Here is a 12,474-nt window from a genome sequence, read left to right on the forward strand (position 1 = left end):
ATCTTCAGTTTTTACATTCTTTTTTTAATTTTCTAGGCATAGCAGAGAAAAATATAATTATAGGATCAAGGCATTTCCAAATACATTATATTTTCTTCCTTAAATTTTTAAGATCATTCTATATTCATCATGTATTATAGACACAGTATCAGGGGATTCTGTTCAATTTTTCAGTTAGAATTTGGGACGAAGTTGTGAAGTCATACCTACATTAAATGCTTGAATTGATTATTTGAAATATGACAAAGCAAGAGAGGGCCATCTGTCCAAGGAAAGGAATATTTTAAGGAAAACTTCATGTTACACAAACATTTACACAGGCAGCCCATTCTCTGGGATTTAAATCTAGAGCCAAATGCTAGTGTTCAGCTTACTGTCTGGCTGCCTGTAGGCAATAAATGTTTGAGTAGAAGGAATACTTGAAAAATTAAATTAAGAACTAACTAATTCTTCAATTTTGTATTCAATGAGAAGAATGTAATTTATTAATAAAGTTTTAAATCTGGGAAAATACCTGTACAACTGTCCGATTAATTAATCTATTATTTCAATTAATGGTCAGTAGCAGAAGAGATTAAAAAGCATTTATGCCTAAAAGAATTATATGTTGTAATTAAAATGAATTATGCAATTAAGCATGAAAATAATTTTGGATAACTTGTGATAACTGAATTTAAGTTCATTGTTGAGTTACATAAGTAATTTTTTTTAGAATTTGAAAAAATATTTAGAATTGTTTATTGAAACAATTTCATTAAAATATTTTTTTACTGTAATCATATCCAATTGCAGTCTCTTTAGATTACACTGTTGGGTATAAGGAGAATGATTTGGTTTAGTTTACTTAAGTATGGCAAAGCACACTAGAACTATCTGCCTAAGTGGAGAAATGCCTTTGTGGAGGACTTTCGAAGGAAAACTGACTTATATACATGTTACACATGGAGAAAACCATGAAAATACCATACAACCAGCCCATTCGCGGGATTTGAACCTCGGACCGAACTACCAGTGTTCAGCGGGGGAATTCTAGAACATTACTAATTTATTGCCAAAAAACCATTAAGTCTAATACACAAGTTTTTTTTCCAGCTATTTCGTGATGCATATGTAACTTTGAGATGTCTTAAAATTTAATAAAGGAAAGTAATGCAGATGTAAGAAAAACATAAAATTTGAGCTTCTTTTTAACATTGGAAATATTTTGAAAGAAAATGTTGTATATCTTTTAGAAAATCTAAGGTATTTTTCCTTAAAAAAAAAACTTAATATTTAAAGTTACATAACTTCCCTTTCCCCACAAATAAATAAATGCAGCATATTTTGTTACAAGCAGTAGCTGTAGACATTTCACATAAAACACATGTTCTACATGTGTAATTATTTATAGTAATATTACAATCAAAATATTTAATATTTAGGAATACATCATTTTTGTATTTTGTATAAGACAAATATGTTCTATATGCATAATTATTTGGAAGAACTTTTAAGTAAATTATCTGCAACTTTTACATATATATCCTTTAAAATTTCACATGAAAATACATGTTCTTACATAATCACTTGCAATAACCTTACAAGCAGAACACTAGTAATCTACAAATATTCCCTTTAGTAATTCACATTCAAAAATTACGATCTACTTACACTATTATTTCCTGTAATCTTTACAGATGTTTACATTGCTAAATCACATATGAAAAACATGTTATACTTACACGATAATTTCCTGTAACATTACAGATCAAAGATCGGTAACCTTTACAGGCATATGCTTCGGTAATCAACATACAAAAACTTTGTTATGCCTACAGAATAACTTCCTGTAACATTACATGTCAAACATCTGTAAAAATTACAGGTATAATCTCTGTAAAATTACTAAGAAAATTCCTGTTTTGATTACTCAAATAATCCATGGCATCCCAGTTTCCACGACTTTTCTTAGTAACTTTACAGATTTTTTTTTACAGTGTAGCATGTCGAAAAAACAAACTGCGTACTACACTGAACTAATCATTAAAAATATAATCTCAAGGAAAACAAATAATGAATTATTCTATTCTGAATTTTCGATTGCAGTTGATTCATCGCCGAACACAAAACTTCTACTGTCAAAGTAGAACGCTCTTTTACAAGCGTAAGCCATGCTTTGGTAGTATTCAGATCTCAAAAATTCTCAGAAATAAAACTAACAGCACCGCTTTTTATCCGAATATCGTTATGCGTGTTCCCTAATGTTAATATCTCAATAGCTGTCGAAGTGCAGAGTGACGAAATTATAAACTGGCTACACTTATCTTTCAGCTGTAACACAGCGTACTTGTCGGATGCGATATACAGGTCTCGTGCCATGGGATACGAAAGCTCGTTTATGCGTCCAGTATACATGAATAATACGAGCTGATCCAACACATTGCCACGAATATCAGGAATGTTTATTGCGTTGTCTGTCGTTTCAGCCATAGAATGATGGAACATACTTCCAAAAACTGTAGACCTGGCTGAAAAAAATGCATTTATGAACTCGAATCTTGCTGGAGCCACAGATTAGTGTGAAGTCGGATTGATGTCTTTTTTGGTACATTGTCTGCATATCTCGTGATAAACTGGATAAAGCAAGCACGTTTATTCTATACAGTACACATTCGATACCTTCTTCATCTGAAGCTTTTACTTCAGTAGCGTGAAGGTGAATTTCTACGTAAGGATTTTCGCCAATCATAAGCGTAGTATAAGATACTCGAAGACCAATTCTAATGCGTAAATGGCTTAGTTGGTCTGCCAAATTTATGACTTGGGATTTGGTAATCAGTTGACCTTTTAGAGTTACATTTGACCTACTCTTTTCTCTGTGTAGACATACATTTTGAAAGCGCTCCGAAAAGGAAAGATTCCAGTCATCTGAAGCCCCGAATCTTCTAGATACCAGTCTTTCGTTGTTGAAAGAACCGTCCCAGCGAAACACCTATTTCGCGTAACTTACGAGTCTCTGAAATGACACGTAATTTTACCCAGATAATTTGGATATAGCCAACTTAATCGAAGACTACCTCGCAGAAATACATTCTCACGATCAGGAACTGTACATGGCAGCTATCAGCTTATACGAACTGCGAAAATGAACAAATACAGAGGCTGTTCACACATTTTTTATACGAATATATTGTATTCACAAAACTAAATTACATAAAATTCGTGTGTTTTAAATGTTCTATTTGACATCCCTTATTCTGAACTATCTTTCGACACCGCAATTTCCTGGATAATAATGCCTTTTGAAGTAGCAGAAGAAGTATTCTACCCCATTCCTCCCGAACAGCTTTCCGGAGTCCTGTTAGGGTTTTGGGACAACGTTTGGATAACGCAGTTTTTAAAACTCCGAAAGCACAAAAATCCATAGGTGACAAATCGGGAGATTTAGTAGGGATATCAGTGAAGAGTATGGCCTTGACACCAGTTTATTGTTCCATTTCGTTTAGGAAATTTACAGTGGATTTTGATGTGTGACTGCTAGCTTTGTCCTGATGGAGTCTCACAGATTCATGGCACAGTGAGTAAAGCGATGGTATTTCATTCAGAAACATTGGCGATAAAATATGTCCCTGGTAGTATTTTGGAGTTAATCTTGATATTTTTTTGCACTCTCTTTATTTTTAACTTGCCATTATAAGAAAAACCAGCAACAATCATGAATCCCTTAGAAAAATTTTCTTTCGATTCTTTGAACCATGTATTTAAATTTTTTTTCTCCCCTTTTATGATAATAAATGGCTCTTTTTTGTTACAGTCATTTAAATACACCTAAGCTTCATCTATTGTGACAATTGTTTTCCATTTTTATTTGGATAAGTGTTTTTCATATAGAATTCTGCAGCGTGTCCTGCGTTGAGCGATATGCTTATATATGATAACGGGTGCGTTATCGATTTATAAATTTCAAATTTCAAATTTATTATTAATTTTTTTAATTATTAAACGGTTTCAGACAAATTCAAGGAAACGTATCTTTAAATACTAATAATTTGTATTCATACAAAAAATAAACGATTAACTACTAACCTGTTTTTAAGCTACACAACCAACCCGATGACCATTACTATCCCTTTCTGAGACAAACAATTTTATTAATTTTTATGCATACATTATTTTCCTCTGGATTTAATATTTATCTGCAGTTAATTTTCATGAAGTATTATGTAAACATTTAGTATATATAAATATATATACAGTAACCTAAGGAAGTGTAAATATATAAAAGATATTAAAACGTAAACACAAAATCATTTATTAACAGTATCATGCTTAAATTTAGTATAATTTATTACGTTTTTTGTAACTTTATTATTCATCTCTTTTCAAAATGATTGTGCAGTAAATCGTCATTGATATCGTAGTAATTTATTTTGATATTCGAATAAAAATTTTGCAACTATCTTCTACCCCTTTGCACAAATTTTCATTTATAACTGTCACTAACGCACATTCTAAATAATATTCAGACAGGCAAATTAATGTAAATTTACAATTCAAAATCAAATGTAAATTTATACCAAAAATATGATTAGCTAATAAGCATTTTAGGCTACAATATCGTCAAAATGATAAACCATTTCATATTTGTTTACATATGACAACATTCAAGATAAACCACTGAAAGGCAAGGATTTAGAATGTAAAACAAAACTCCATGCTACACTGAACTAATCATTAAATAATGTATCATCAATGAAAAGGAATAAAGAATTATTTGCCATTCTTAAATTTCGATTTCAGATGACTCATTGCCGAAGACAAAACTTCAACTGCCAAAGGAAAACACTATTTCACAAGAGTAAGCCATGCTTCGGTAGTATTCAACTCTTCAAAATTATCGGAAATATAACTAATGGCAGCATTTTTGAGTATAATATCGTTATGCATGTCCCCTAAAATTAATATCTCAACAGATGTGGAAGTGCAGAGACACGAAATTATAAACTCGCTACACTTATCTTTCAGCTGCAACACAGCATACTTGTCCGATGCGGAATATAAGTCTCGTGCCATGGGATAAGAAAGCTCGTTTATGTGTCCAGTATACATGAACAGGATGAGCTGATCCAACACAAGGGCATCGATGTGGGGTATAATCATTCTGCTCTCTGCTGTTTCATTCATTGGATGTTGCAACATGCTTGCGAAAACTGGAGATCTAACACACTTATGAAACAACAAACTTATGAGCGTGAAATGTTTCTGAGCCACAGATTAGTGTGAAGTTTGAATGGTGATGTTCTTCGTACATTGTTTGCATATCCCGAGATAAGCTTGTTAAAGCATTCGCGTCAACCGTTGCTATGATCTTGTCTCTTGCGTTTGAAATATATTTAAATAACTATCAGTTTGCACTTCCTTTTCATTTGCATTAGTTTCTTGATCAGGAAGTTCCATTTCACTTACAGTAAACGTAAATTTTACAAAACGATCGCGATTAACCAGAAGTGTAGATTTAAGTATTGGAACGGAAACGCAAGTGCTTGTCCATAGAAGCTTCGACATTTATGAGGCCTTTTGAGTCTTTCGATAGATGGCCTTTTAGCATAAGTCGTAGCCCACTCTTTTGTCTGCGTAGACATAAGCGATTCGTAAAATGCTTCCTGAATCATCTGGACGAAAATCAAGAATCCACTCTTTTGAGGGCCCAAAGCTCTTACTGTGAACCGCTCTTCTCCAGCCGAAAGGAACATACCATTTTAAATCCAATGTATAAGTCCTCATATCTATTAATCTTAACTTAAAAGTCTCTAAAATTCTATGTAGTGTTTTCCTATATAATTCGATTTCGTCAATTTAATCTAAGCCTATCTTTCAGAAAAAAAATTCTTATGACGAAGAAAAGCGAATCTCAGCAACAACATTATAAGAACTGTGACGATGAGTCTAGTGCAAAGTTCTTTGTAGAACGGAAATTCACGAGACTAAGATCGCTGCAATATTTTCAACAGTTTGTTTCTACATTAACAGAAACTCCTGTTTTTATCATTTATCAGACATCTTATCCAAAGCGATTCATCGTACCCATGGAAACGAATCGACTAAAGCGAAACGAAACTTTATCAGTGATACACGGAAACAATATATAATTGAAGTGAAAGATTCTTAGAAATACTGGTAACTGCCTGAGAGAACTAGTATTTTTGACAGCAGAAATAAACATAGGCTCAAAAATTTTATTCGAAAGTTTTTAGTTCGTCACTGAACTTTTATAAACTACATTGGAATCCAATGCAATCCACTGGATTATTCAATTGTGGCAAAGCACACGAGGGCTATCTGCCTAAAGGAAGGAATGCCTTCGTGGAGGACTTTCTAAGGGGAACTGTCTCGTATACACGTTACACGTGGAGAAAACCAAGAAAACGCCCATGCAGCCAGCCCGTTCGCTGGATTCGAACCTCGAACCGAACTACCAGTGTTCAGCGTCTTTACCGTTCGGCCGCTAGTGGGCTATAAACTACAGTAAAGCAGCTTTCTAAGATCAAAAAAACCTCTGTAACTGACCGCAATAGGAATGAAACTTTGGTATCCAATCTAATCCTTCTAAGATGACCACCTTCATAGAAGGGTAAATCATTTCGAACTGTAAATGGTCGCTTTGAACTTAGCTTTGCATTAGAAAAAATTTAATTTTTTTTATTCCTTTATATGAAAAAAGGTGAATTTTTTCTTTTTCTTTTTTAACACATAGTGAATCATTTCTTAGCAGCGTTCCCCGAAAGTGATCAGTAGTTGGTTTAGGATGAAACGTTATTCTAGCCGTTGTTTGGTAGCTACTTTATTATGGTTGCTTCTTAACTGTTGTGGGATTATCACTTAGGAAAGGCGGCTTAAATAAGAATGTTTTTAAAGCAGTCCGTCTTATATTAGTATTTAGAACAAGATGTACTGGCAGACGTCTTTCATTTCTTGGTTGGTTTATTTAATTGCGACAAAGCACTGAAGGGCTACCTGCCTAAGGGGAAGGACGCCTTCGTGGATAATGTTTTAAGTGAAAATCTGGTTCATATACACGTTAAACATGGAAAAAAGACGAAAACGCCCATGCAACCAGCCCATTCCCCTGGATTCGAACCTCAGACCGAACTATCAGTGCTCAGCGGACTTGTATTTCTTAGAGTCGTGCTTGTGCTGAGTGTTTCGTAATATCTTAATTTCCACATGCCAGAAATCTAAAAGAAAATTACATTAATATTTCTGAGTGAGATTGTATTTTGGCGCGACTCTGTGTCCTCGGAATTTTTAACAATATTTAAGCTATTATTTGCCAATAAAAATTTTTAATTAAAATTTAATAAAATAAAATCTTTATCGGACTGGCATTAGATTAGGGTGTTTTCAAGAACAAAAACTTCACATATTGCAGTTTATTACTATTTACGTTTTCCGCCGTAAGGCACTTCACGGAAGCGACGGATGCCTTCGTGAAGGACTTTCTAAGGAAAACTGGCTCGTATTACAAGTTACACATGGGGAAACCCACAAAAACGCCCACGAAGCCAGCCCGTTATCATGATTCGAACATCGAACCGAACTACCAGTGTTGAGGGACATTACGTCTAGGCCACTGGTTGGTCACTTATTGTACACTGTCTCTTATTTTCAATGAATCAAACGTTTGTAGTGCAATTTTTATGTATTTAAATGACCAGTTGTTTGGAATAAGAAAACGTTATTGTTGAAACATTGTAGGAATCATTTTAAGTATTTTATAAGAGTGTGATTTTGAGTCTCAATCATAACTAAAAATTAATAACCGAGTTCGCTTCTCGCATAATCATTTTTTAATTAAACTGATCAGAAAGAATTCTTTTTCAATAAAATGAACCTATTTATCTCTGCTACGCATTGAACTAAAAGTATGTAAGATATTTTGAAAAAAAGGTATTTTTAAAGAAGGCGTACTGATTTCCATTTAAAATCGAACAAAAATATCATTTTGTTTTTAGTAAATTTACAAATATTATGCATTTTATTTATCTGTCATTAACTGTAGTTTTAGTTTCTCAGTTCATATTAATTAACAAATATATGCCATGAAATAGCTGAATGATCGTGAGATGAAACGTTAGGTAAATGTAGAGTAATGTTTTTCCAGCTACACCACTGTCAACAAATAATATACTATTTTCTTATATAAATCCTTTACCACACCAACCACTCGCATGGTAAAACATTTCCTTCACCTTACATTTTACAGGGAAAATGAAAAAGGCTTCACTATCTCTTTTCCACATCATAAAAATCTCTGCAATGTTCATTATTGCATCTGCATGCAATAAAAGGGAGAAAATCTTGTAAATTCATAACCTTATGCAGGAAGTCATTTTTCACATTTTAATATTCAAGCTTAATTCGTATGTTGCCTGTGATTCATAGTATGCATTTATAGCTGTATATATTGGATCACAGGATTTTTTTTAAGTAAATGGTTTGCTCAAACTCTTTGTTGTTCTTTTTTTTTACTTAATTGTACGAAGTAAAAAGGAAGTATTGTAATCGCGAAAAGTTTCAGGCAACATATTTCAACGAAAATATCCATTTTGACCGCTATCGAATGCAATTTAACGATGTTTTTGCGTGATATCTGTGCGTAAGGACAGAATAAAAGACACCTTTCTTCCAAAAAAATTATAAAACTGCTTTAAAATTAATTCTGAAGACAATTTTTTGTAGCGTCTGTACGAACGTACGTACGTACGTATCTCGCATAACTCAAAAACGAGTAGCCTCAGAACGTTGAAATTTTGTATATAGAACTGCTATAACATTTAGATGTGAACCTCGTATTTTGGTTGCAATCGGCCGCACCAAACGTATATAAATATATTTATATATATATCTACTCTGTTACCCGGGTCAGTGATCTCAGTATCTTTAATCTTATATGTTTGTAAATTGTACATCTTTTGCTTTAAAAATGATTGAATTATGTTGTTTTTATCTTTCGGTTAAGGGTTTTATGCCTTTCGTAATTCTGGAAGCAATATTTGTACAATTATCAACAATTTAAAAGCTGCTTAAGTGCGGTTAAGTTTTAAATAACATGGCGGACATATTTGTTTACATTTGAAACAGCAGATTGTAGATTTGTTGCCAATCTAGAGAGACTAAGCTTCGCAACACAAAAATAACGCCTTCATTTATTATTACGAATTAAATCATGCTTAATCCTTTCTGGAAATTTTTCGAGGAAATAAGTGTTTAAGATTAACTTCGTAATTTTTAATGCAGCTATTTTGAGTTTTTATGTATTTTTGCCTTGTCGCGAAGTGAGAGCTGAATTAATTGAATGAGAAATACTGAATCGTCTGTGAAAAACTGTTTCTTTTCTGTTTTGTTTGCTTAATTTCTTTCATACATCGTTTTAGCTTTATTATAGTATTTGAATAGAACATGTGGCAACGATAATTCTTCAAATGATATAAGTTTTATGCATTCAGATTGTCGTTATAGTAAACATATATAGTGAATTTTAAAGAGTGCATTCATTCTATAGTGGTTTATGCGCTGTCGACGAAGTAGATTTAATTCATTCCAATCAATTTAAATGAAATTCAAGAAAAAATGCGTATAATTTAATATTCCGTACAAGGAAGTCACGTGGTGTACACATCAGATTTTTTCATTTTATTGTTGCAACATGCTTAATTTTCATATAAGTGTTGTGGCGATAATGCGGATATGTGAGGCGATGTATATAGTCTTATTCATTTTACATGCAGTCCTTATTATATTGTATGTTGTTCTTATTCACATTAATAATTTTCAATATTCGGGCTGATTCCGTGACAAAATGATTTTATGCATGTTATACGTTAGTGCATATTTCGCACTGAAGTCATATTATATAACTCGATATAAATCGTCAACAGTTTTGGTATGTAAGATACACAATTAAGTCAAATAGACTCAAGTTTTATGAATTTTTATGATCAGCAAATGAAATATAATTTTACGTGCAGTGTACTGAACATAATGTGGAGATTTTTTACGATAAAGTTATTTCCATTATGAAAACTAAAATATACAAATATTAATTAGGCAATATAAGATATAATCCTAGAATCCTAGAATCCTAGCAATAACATGTTTCATTACCTAAATACATTTTACAAATGACTGTTGGAGAATATGATATTGCTTCTAGAAATCCGAGTGGCTCAACTACTAAAATTTTTTTAAAAAAATTAAAAATTGTATAAGCTTTCAGATTTTAAACTACGCCCAAAGGGGCGTTTTTCACGGGGGATTGAAAATGGGATTACAAAAGTGATACAGACAGTCAAAGCCATTCGACACAAAATACCGTTAAATTATAAAGCTCTGCGTTGGTACGCGACCAACATAATACCAGAAAGAAATGTAAGGAAACATCGCGCAAAGAATATCCTTGCTTGAAAATGCACGCAATGTTAATGTTAAAGGAATACTTTGAAATTTGTTGAGTTTGTTAATAAAAAATCCGTTAAAGTTTTAAAAAATTCGTTGAAATTTTACAAATTATGAAAAATATAAATAAGCATATTCCAAATTTGTGTTTCCAGATGCCGATGTTCGATCCAAGTACAATTATAAAAAATTTGGTGTGTTTTCAGACTTTTATCTTGAAACAAGGAAAAATGCGAGGTATGCGGCAGACATACATACGTACATAAGTACAGATATCAAGAAAGAAATCTCTTCTGAATCAATTTGAATCCATTTTACAATCTTTTTTGGCAAAAACGGTCTTTTATTAAGTCCGTACGTACAGATGTCACACAAAAACATCATTCAAATGGTTTCGAGAGCGGTCGAAATGGATATTTTCCTTGAAATACGATGCCCGTTATGTTTTGCGATTACTATACTTATTTACTTCGCACAACGAAGGAAAACGGTCGGTAATTAAATAATAAAACTTTGAAAATGATTTCCTAATTATTGATGTAACCTTGCGATGAAAATTTACAATTAATTTACGATGAAAATTTACACAGTGCATCAACAAAGTGTAAAAACTTAACTCATAAAAAGCCAGATATTTAGTTTATATGTGTTTATACTGAAGTATATGCTAAAACCTTCACAGAAATTAACGATTAATTTTATTCTTCGCTGAATTATTTAATAATAATAGTTTTATTGCTGATAACTACTGATACATCCTTACTGATTGATTTTCTAGTTTATAGATATTTTCAGTTTTAGCAAATATGCTTTTGCTAATGGAGCTTTTAAGATACTAATATGCTAATGGAACTTTTAAGATACGGAAAGCAACTACGGATTATTTCGAATTTTATTTATAAAATCAGATTTCAGTAATACAATTGAATTACTGCTAAAGCTTTACTAATTAGAGACGATAAATATTACTTCGTGAATTATTTGTATTCCATATTATTGATGTACTGTTATACTCTATTAACATAATAATGAACCATCTTTACCCAAAGAGTTACGTTTTGAAGAATGTTTTCAATCTTACTCTCTAGAATTTTGATTTGATAGTAAACGTTTTAAATTATATTTATTATTATTTGAATAACTGACTAAACATGATACAAGTTTAATTATTTATAAAGTAAAATATTTATGACTACATATATTTTTACATATATTCATTTTTAAAGACATAGACGTTTTACTTACGCAGATGTAAGCTTTTTGAATATTATTTTACTGCTTGTAATACTATTTGTCTGAATTGCTGAAATGCAATCAAAATGGTGCTTTTGAATAAGATTTTGCTCCAAGAAAGAGAATAAACTTCAAAGAACTCTAAATCTGCTGAGTGAGGGATTTTTATTTTCACTTATTTTTTAATTTTATTTCCTTAGGCACTACACGAAAAGAGAGGGATTCTCCGGGGAGGTCGTTTTAAGAAGATTCTTCGAGTTAAAATAATGAATCGTCAGGATATTAATTTTACAAAGAACATTTTATGACATTTTTCAGGTTATAATTGTATTTGTAAAAAGCACTCATTTCTTCATCCACATGTTTCAACAAAGTTTCTTATTCCAGAAACACTGCTATTGAATATTTTCAAGAAACTAAAATACCTCTAACATATGTAAAAGACGCTATAACATTCATCAAGTCACTGCAAGAAGTCAAGCACTTAAAATTTAAAAAGTGAAATGAAACAACATTCATCCTTATATTTGTTATGGTTTTGTTCAGCAGGATTTCAAAAGCCATTGTAAACGATCTCCCTGCTTTCAAGGGCAAAATTATTCTATTCATAATATATATATATTTAACTATACTAAGAAAATATATACATGATAGTGCACTAATACGACTATTTTGCACAAGTATTTATAACCCAAACATTTAGCGTACATATATAGGTCTTTTTTCGTTTGTTCTTACAACTTAACTTTAAATTATATATATACACATACATATACAGTAACCAAATATAACCGGAAAAGAAAGCCA

The 12,474-nt window shown here is 31.9% G+C and overlaps 1 protein-coding gene across 1 annotated transcript in view; it reads right to left on the reverse strand.

The window, feature by feature from the left end:
• Nucleotides 1-12,474, reverse strand: part of LOC118195316 (monocarboxylate transporter 10-like) — a 587,842-nt gene that overhangs the window by 315,307 nt on the left and 260,061 nt on the right. The gene's annotated exons all lie outside the window — the stretch shown is intronic.

The sequence above is a fragment of the Stegodyphus dumicola genome, chromosome 11 (assembly GCF_044657685.1).
Source record: "Stegodyphus dumicola isolate Sdum_Otavi_A_Nest chromosome 11, ASM4465768v1".
Lineage (NCBI taxonomy): Eukaryota > Metazoa > Arthropoda > Arachnida > Araneae > Eresidae > Stegodyphus > Stegodyphus dumicola.